At 39.9% G+C, this 9,718-nt stretch overlaps 1 pseudogene; it reads right to left on the reverse strand.

Moving 5' to 3' along the window:
* Window positions 1–8,621: 8,621 nt before the first annotated feature.
* LOC123807120 lies at window positions 8,622–9,288 on the reverse strand (annotated as a pseudogene).
* Window positions 9,289–9,718: the final 430 nt, after the last annotated feature.

The raw sequence follows: 9,718 nt of genomic DNA on the forward strand, positions 1-9,718 counted from the left end.
AGTGTAATGGGACAACTGTAATAGCATAATCAATAAAATATATTTTAAAAAAATATATATTTTCACCAATATATCCCCTAGAGCAAAGGACATAAAGGAAAGAATAAACAAATGGGATCTCATCAAAATAGAAAGCTTCTGCATGACCGAAGAAAACAGCATTAAAATGAAAAGAGGACCAACCATAACAGAAAACATATTTGCCAATGATATTTTGGACAAGGGTTTGTTCTCCAAAATATATAAAGAACTCACATGACTCCATTCCAGGAAGACAAACAACCTGATTAAAAAATGGGCAAAAAACAGCAATCCAAAAGAACCTTTGCACCCCAATGTTCATAGCAGCACAATTTACAATAGCTAAGTGCTGGAAGCAACCTAGATGCCCATCAGTAAATGAATGGATCAAAAAACTATGGTACATTTTCACAATGGAATTCTATGCAGCAGAAAGAAAGGAGCTCCTACCCTTTGCAATAGCATGGATGGAACTGGAAAGCATTATGCTAAGCTAAATAAGCCAGGCAGTGAAAGACAAATACCATATGATCTCACCTTTAACAGGAACCTAAACAACAAAACAAAGAAACAAGCAAAATATAGTCAAAGACACTGAAATGGAGGACAGGCTGACAGTGACCAGAGGGGAGAGAAGAGGGAATTTCAGGGGAGAATGGGAAGGGTTTACAGGAACAAATATGAAGAACACATGGACAAAAACTAAGGGGGAGTGGTAATGGGGGGGAGGTGAGGAGGGATGGTGGGTGGGCTGGAATGGGAGTAAAAGGCAGAAAACTGTACTTGAACAATGATTAAAATTTTTGAAAAACTGGGCAAAGGACTTGAAGAGACACTTCTCCAAGAAGGACATACGAAGGGCCCAGAGACATGAAAAGATGCTCACCATCACTAGCCATCAGAGAGATGCAAATTAAAAACCACAGTGAGATACTTCACACCAGTAGAATGTACATCATAAACAAATCAACAAATCAACGAACAACAAGCATTGGAGAGGATGTGGAGGAATGGGAACCCTAGTGCACTGTTGTTGAGAATGCAGGTTGGTGCAGCCACTGTGGAAAACAGCATGGAATTTCCTCAGAAAACTAAAAATGGAACTGCCTTTCAACCTGGAGATTCCACTACTGGAATTATACCCTAACAATCCTGAAACACCAATTCAAAAGACCTATGCACCCCAATGTTCATAGCAGCACAATTTACAATAGCCAAGTGCTGGAAGCAACCTAAGTGCCCATCAGTTAAGGAATGGATCAAAAATCTATGGGACATTTACACGATGGAATACTATGCAACAGAAAGAAAGAAGAAGCTCCTACCCTTTGCAACAGCATGGATGGATCTGGAGAGCATTATGCTAAGTGAAATAAGCCAGGTGGTGAAAGACAAATACTACACGACCTCACCTATAAGTGGAACATAATCAACAAGACAAGCAAGCAAAATATAGCCAGAGACAGTGAAATTAAGAACAAGCTGACAGTAAGCAGAGGGGAAGTGGGAGAGGATAATGGGGGAGAGGGGGAGGGTTTTTCAGGAACATGTATAAAGGACACATGGACAAAACCAAAGGAGGTTATGATTGAGGGTGGGGATGGATGGGGTGGGGTGGAGTGGTGGGGGGAAATGGAGACAAGTGTAACTGAACAATAATAAATGACTATAAATAAAAATAAAGATAAAAAAGAGGCTCTGAGCCTTTCAAAGAAGTCGTCACCTGGAAACTGAACTGGTGGGAGCCCCCAAGGGTGCCAGGGCCCGCATGTCACATTATCCTAGTTCCCACGTCTCCCCAGACAGAAGGAGGAGGTCCAGGCTTAATGACACCAGGAGTGGTGAAAAAAAAAACAACAACGCTGCAACATAGAGGGCAGAGTCCAGGGCTTAGGTCCTGCCCCAACGGTCAAACCGTATCTCACTCTGGCTGCTCAGCTACTACATCCAACTTTCTCAACACACCAAACCAGAAGCAGTCCTGAGGCAAGCCGGGACTTCCGGAAGCCCAGACTCCTGAGCAAGGGGTAACGAAGAAGAGCTGTGGGGTGGGGCGGGGCGTTGGGAGGGGGGTGGTCACGCAAGTTCTACACTGTCAAGGACCGCCTTCTCTACCTGCTTTCCATCCTGTGCTAATCTACAGCAGTCTTTGCCAATCAGTGAGCAGGATCATTTCTCCCTCATATCTTGGGCCAATGAAGTTCTTTGAGAACTAGAGGCCCTGGATTTTGGGCATTTGCTAATACCCCCTATTAGTTTATTACTGTTCTGTTTGCAAAGTCCTTTTACTTCTGTTACAGGATGGGTCTTTGTACCATCCCTGGCTAGGTTCACATCCTATTTTACAGATGTCCAATGACAGTAAAGAAAGGTGTCTTTGGCCACGTGTACAGTTCATTAAAGAATAGTCCCTGATAGCCGAGATTGGCATTCCTAGTTAGAGCACATACAAGAATCACCCAACTAATGCATAAAGTGGGACCAAAAAATTGATGTTTCTTTCTCCCCCAACCACCTTCTTCTCTCTCTTAAAAAGAATTCTTAAAAAAAGAAAAAGAAAAAAACAACATTTGATGTGTGCTTGGCACAATTCTAAACACGTACCTACCAAACCATCTTCACACCAATCCTATGAAGTCAATATTATTACTGTTTTCATCCGACAGAGGAGGAAACTGAGAGATTTACTGACAAATACCAGAAGCAGAACCTCAAGTAGCTTCTTAACCAGTATTTTCCCACTCTGTTCTTTTTTTAAGTTTAGATTGTGGGAAGCATATGTTATCTTATTTCTTTCTTTTTAAGATTTTATTTATTTATTAGAAGAGGTGGAGTGAGGGAGAGAGATGTAAATGTGTGGTTGCTTCTCACTCGCCCCTACTGGGGACCTGGTCTGCAACCTGGGCATGTGCCCTAGACTGGGAATCGAACCTGTGACACTCTGATTCGCAGGCCAGCACTCAATCCACTGAACCACACAAGCCAGGGCACTGTTTTTATTTTTTAATAGTCTCTAAGCACCACAAACCATTCCCACTGATAAATGAAGCCTCTCCACCTTTTATCTCCCAAATTACTCTCCCTCTTCAGAGGAAATGACTGTAGTGTGGACTTCAATTTGTGATTTTGACCCTTTCCTACATTTCCAAGTTTTTCTGTTTTACTATACCAACCTCGTTTTTTAAATTTAAAAACTGCATTTATACGTGTACAATAATATATTCAATCTTCAATCATTTTCTTTTGATAGTCAGATACTTTCCTAATTTCCACGTGTGTGTGCCTGTCTTATTCTGGATTGGGATATTCTGTATATATTTTCAAGAGGGAAGTAATGGGTTGGGGTGTGCAATGTGAGGAAAAGACTAGAGGAGGTTTCTACATGGTCTCTTTGGCTTTAGTTTATTCCCCCTCTCCCCTTTTATCCATCCAACATTTATGAAGACTCTGGTTGCACAATGAAGGCATAATACTACATCAAGATATAAATGAGGGAGGTGAAATGTGAAATAGAATGATAAACCTCTTTATGGAAGGTATTCCATCTTTGATTATGTATAACACTGAGCAGTTTTCCCTATACCCTCCGACATGTATTATCTACTTTGATCCTTACAACATTCCTGCCAGCCAATATTCATTCCTGCCAATATTCATTTTACAGATGGTGAAACAGAGTGCTAGAGTAATCCACTGACTACCATAGATAATTAGTTGCAGAGTACAACAAAATGCTCAAGTGTCTTGGCTCCTAGTGTCATGAACTATCTAGGGTATCTTACTGTCTCCATTCAGAGGTCAGGGTAACTAGATGGATACATTGACAGGAAAGAGTGTGATTATGAAAAGGAGTAGAACAGTCCTTCTCACAATCATTAACCCTGGTTATGTATCTCCTTAGCCACCTAGAAACTTCTTCAGTGCACCCTTAACGCCTTAGTTCCTCAGCTTGTGTGGAGAGTCTGAGTGTGGGTGTAATTATAAGAATAGGATAAAGATAAGAACTTGATCTGGTCAAGAAAGTAGCTGTTTTAGGCTAGATTTAGTCAGAGGTGACTATCCTAAAGAGTAATTCACCACCACCAGGTGAGAATTTCAGGTTCCAAAGCCTTTGCTCCTTTTTGTCCTTGGCTGAGATCCTTGTCCACCTTGGTAATGTAGGTGACAAGGACGAAGCCCATGAGAGTAGTAGGAAGATTATTGTGGCCAATAAGACCTTAAAATAATAATAAAAAAGTGTATCTCCACACAGGAACTTTTTTTCAAATTGGTCATCTCATATAGAACATAGTCAACTTCTATGCTGCTCATAGAGGGACAGCTTTAGCATGACAGGTGTTTGAACTAGGAAGTTGTGAAAAGCGGTCTGCAAGGCCAGGGATGCCAACCATAGTCAGAGGCACCACTACTTAATGGTCATGGCTATCACTGGCAGCGTATGCTCTCAGTGGACTTGAGGGCCAGGACAAAAAAAGAGAAAGAAAAGAAAAATCACCTGTAATTTCATCACTTGTCCTCAACTTTTTAGCTTTCTGGGATGATTCTTTTACTCTCTACATAATAATAGAATTGAACTTCTTGCATGGCTGTAGGAAGTTTTTTGTTTTGCATTTTTTGAAACTCTTTTTTCACTGGTTGTTACATTTGTGACAAACAACAAAGTTGATACACATAGCTGCAGTTTATTTATTTTTATTGCTGTATAGTATGACTACCACAAACACTTTACTCTATAGTACTGTTGGTGGACATTTGAATTGTTTCTGTCTTTTGCTTATAATAAACAGTGCTTCTGTGAATCTTTTGTATGTGTTACCTGGTGTACTTGTGAAAGACTCTCTAGGGCATGCCATAGAGAAATAAGTCATAGGTATTCACACCTTTAACCACTAAATAATGCCAAAGTGATTATACCAGTTTCCACTTTACCCCCAGCAGTATATAAGAGTTCCTGTTACACCATAGCACTGTTAGCACTTGGTATTCTCAAACTTTTAAATTTCTGCCAATCAGGGAAAATAAAAAGATATTTCATTGTGGCTTTAATTTTAATTTCCCTGATTTCTCATGAGACTGGGTGTATTTTTGTATATGATTGACCAATTATGTTTCCTACTATAAGAAAGTGAGATTTTTGCCCTGGCTAGTGTGGCTTAGTAGATTGAGCGCTGGCCTGTGAACTGAAAGGTTGCTGGTTCGATTCCCAGTCAGGGCACATGCCTGGGTAGTGGGCCAGGTCCTCAGTTGGGGGCATGCCAGAGGCAACTGAGCAATGCCTTTCTCACACAAGTATTGCTGAGATTCCCTGAGGAATACTTTCACTTTCATGGCTGTCACTCATCATCTCATTGACTGCACCATTCAAAGTCTACTATTTGTATTTGGCCCTTCATTAACAGTTTCTCCATACTGTGTCCACTCTTTCTTGTTTCATCTTCCCTATATGTTAAGCTTGGGCACAGTACTCTTTATTTTTCAAAACACAGTTCATATAAGGCTTCACGGATGCTTCAGAATAATACAGTGTCACTACAATGCAAAAAAAAGTAAAAGCCAAACATCAGAGAATATGGAACTTCTGACTATTGTCCATGCCTTTTACAAGGTCATTTTGTAAATGATTATCTCTTTTTCTAGCTTTTGCCTGACGTCATGTTTATGGAGTCTGCATATATCCTTTAATAAAAATATCCCTTTTATTTTTATTTTTAAATTACTATTTACATTCAGTATTATTTTGTAGTAGTTACAGATATATAGCACAGTGGTTAGACATTTATATAACTTAAGAATTGATCCCCCCAATAAGTATAGTACCTACCTGTATATTACAATATTTATTTACTATATTCCCTATGCTGTACATTACATCTCAGTACTATTTTGTAACCACCAATGTGTAGTTCTTAATTCCTTTACATTTGTCACCTAGGCCCATAACCCCGTCTCCCCTCTGCCAACCATCAGTCTGTTCTCTGTATCTATGAGTCTGTTTCAATTTTGTTTATTTTGTTCTTTAGATTCCACATATAAGTAAAATCATATAGTATTTTTCTTTCTTTGACTGACTTATTTAATTTAGCATAATACCTTCTAGGTCCATTCGTGCTGTCTCATGTGGTAAGATTTCATTCTTTTTATGGCAGAGTAGTATTCCATTGTATATATGTACCACAACTTTTTTATCTATTTGTCTATTGATAGGCACTTAGGTTGCTTCCATATCTTAGCTATTGTAAATAACACTCAGTGAACACAGGGGTGTTTCTTTGAATATATAGCCAGAAGTGGAATTTCTGGGTCATAAGGTAGTTCCATTTTTAATTTTTTTGAAGAACCTCCATACTGTTTTCTATGTGGCTACATTAATCTGAATTCCCACCAAAAGTGCCAAAGGATTCTTTTTTCTCCACATCCTTACCAACACTTGTTGTTTGTTGATTTATTGATGATAGCCATTCTGACAGATGTGAGGTGACATCTCACTGTGGTTTTAATTTGCATTTTTCTGATGATTAGTGACATTTAACATCTTTTATTTCCTTCCTTCCTTCCTTCCTTCCTTCCTTCCTTCCTTCCTTCCTTCTCCCTCTCTCTCTCTCCCTCTCTCTCTCTCTCTCCCTCCCTCCCTCCCTCCCCCTCCCTCTCTTTCTCTCTCTGTCCCCCCCTCTTTCTTTTTCTAGGTGGTTCAGTTCTTGAAGGAAGACAGAGTGACAGGGAGAGAGACAGAGATAGCTAACATCTTTTCAAATGTAAGGGCATCCCTTGTAATGTAATGTCTTTGTGTTCCTTCTCTCTACTCCTTACTGATCCCAACCAAAAAATAAAGAAAAGAAAGTAAGCCAATATTATATTATGTTTGGATGCATCTTACCTTCCCCCAACACAAAAATTGATTGGAGATATATCTATATATCTGTATCTGTCTATATTTTTACTATTAGGACAGTTTTATTTTCTCAGTAAAGCCTGGGAGTTTTGGTTACATACGTCCTTTCTGAAATTAATTTCCAGGTTTTTATTTTATTTTTGTTTCTCTTGTAAGTAAGATCTTCATTCTAACTGGTTATTTCTAGTACAGGAAAACTTTTAAAAATGTATATTGATTGAATCCCTAATAGAATATAGCTCTAGGACAAGTACAATGGCAACAAACCTGTTGCACATGTATTGTGGAATGTCAGAAATATATATCGTATATATAACTGATATATATTTAAAACATATATTTATATAACTGTCAACACTTGGTATTGACAGACTTTCACATTTCAATAAATAAATAAATATCTGTTTCTATGCCTGTATTTATATTTGTATGTATCTATTTATTTATCTATCTATCTATCTATCTATCTATCTATCTATCTCTTTGTATTCTACCTGTGTCTAGAGAGATGAACTGGGAGCGGCTCACCCCAATAGTAATTAGGACACTCAGTGCCCAGAAATTGACTTCTAAATACCATTTTCCACCAAAATAACCATGTACCCTTGGAGAAACGGCTGGGCTGGGCAGGGTTAATAAAAGATAAGCATAGAATATCTTGTAGTACCGGAAAACAAAGAAATGGTCAAAAAAATAGGGACAAGTGAAAAAAACACAAAAGACAATTTGAATGAGCTCAAACTGATCAAAGAAGGGACAACGATATAATTATAGTAACAAGTGTTGAAGTTTATAAACCATTGAATAAAATAGGAAAACTTTATTCCATAAGATGTAGATAAATAAATGGATAAATTGAGTTGATTAATAACTAGATGTTTATGTAGTTTTAAAGAACTTTCTCACAAAATATTTTTTATGTTTTTAACTATATGTTTATTTGGTTTATTTTTACAATATAGAAATTCTAAAAATATATCAAGACTGTCCGATAATCACTCTGTACACCCTCCAGTTCTGCTACCATTCCTGTGACACTTCCTGATAACAATGAGATCACAGGAGTGGGGGTGGTATTCTGAAACAAGCTCAACAGGAAGGGACCACAGGGCAGTGAATCCAGTGACATTGAGAACTGAGTCACGGGACAATCTGTCTGCCACTGCTGTCTTCCCTCATATTTAAGTTATTTTTCATTCCTGCCCCCGAAGCCTTTCCTCCGTCTCTAGTTCCAGTGTAAGACCTCATCCTAAACTCAATTAACTTCTCCAGAAGAAAAATCAAAACATGATCAAAGATAAGTTTACCAAATTTAAATGTTAGCACTCTAAACACGTAAGTGATTTACTCATTGGTGGCCCAAAAGCATTCTTTGTTTCTCTCCCAAGATGATGATGATGATTCTTCACACATTTCTTCTTTCTGCATGAGCACCTTGGCTTTCCAAGTATTGATGGCAGAGCTCACGGCCTGGAGGGATGCAGCCCTGTGAGCTGAGGACACAGCAATGATGATGCTTCCAACATAGGTGCTAAGCCGAGTCAGTGGAACACTGCTGTGTTTGACTAGCCATTTCTGCCTGATGTCCCTATAGATCCTTCAGGCTTCATTTTCTGCCATCAGTATATAAGCTTCGTGTTTTAAGCTAATGACTTTTTTACCTTCAAAGTTACTTCTTGTGGTCCCTACAAACAGGGATATTGCACTACGGCATGGAAAAGTCACCAACAGCGAGGCTCCATCTACAGAAAGTTTTTCAGTGGTGAATTTTATTATATCTGTAGATGTCTCTTCAACTTCATTCATATCTTTCTCAGGGTGTTCCAGAACACTATCCTCCATTGTTGTGGGAAGGGGGGATGATGGCAACTTCATCTCCTGACTGAAGCAGGAGGAGCTGTTCCCCCAGCTCGACCAACATATTCTTGACTGTCAGCCAGGATCACCAGGTTTCTGACATCTGCCAACCCCGGATATTGAGCTTCTATTTCATTCCACAGTTACAATGCTTTTATTTCCTGTGACACAGAAATGGTCTCTGAACGAATTCCTGTTATTTCAGCATTCTTTGCAAAATACAACACTTCAAGCTGGCACTGCAGCACTATCCTGCTGAGCTCCCAGTCCAGGATCCTCACTGTGGAAGTGGAGACTCAGGTCCGCTGACCACACAGGCACACCTGAGGCTCTGCCCACCTGCATGAAGCATTCACAAAATACTTATTAATTACAAAGTGGAAAGTAATGGAAAAAGCTAACAGACACCACCTTCATTTAGTTATCCAAGTACCATCATGAGTAATGGGACAAATTGAAATATATACCACCTGTCTTAGCCTGTTCAAGCTACCACACCAAAATACCATAGACTGGGCCATTTCCTCAGCCACACCAGCCACTTCAAGGGATGTGGACCCACAGCCAGCACCGTGTCATGACTGCAGATGGCCATGGCCTTGATCATCGGAGTCTTTGCCCAGAATGCGGGCGCAGACAGCAATGCGCAGAGCTTGAGCTGGGGAAGATGAAGGTGCTCCTGGAGAAGGCACTTCCAGACTTCCTGCAGAGCAGAAGGGACATGGAGGTCGTGGACAAACTGCTCAATGACCTGGACGCTAGTGGAGATGCCACGGAGGACTTCAATGAGTTCATAGTGTTTGTGGTGCCATCACGTCTGCCTGTCACTTGTACTTCCAGCAGAAGGGACTCAACTGAGGTGCTGCAGACCCAGATTCCTGAAGGGGGCCTAGGAAGCAGGCCTCTGGCTCCCAAAAAGCTCTGGGCAGCAATTATTTCTCTGGGATGAGC

This window comes from Phyllostomus hastatus, unplaced genomic scaffold, assembly GCF_019186645.2.
Source record: "Phyllostomus hastatus isolate PE091 unplaced genomic scaffold, TTU_PhHast_1.1 phas_scaffold_442, whole genome shotgun sequence".
In the NCBI taxonomy this organism is placed as follows: domain Eukaryota; kingdom Metazoa; phylum Chordata; class Mammalia; order Chiroptera; family Phyllostomidae; genus Phyllostomus; species Phyllostomus hastatus.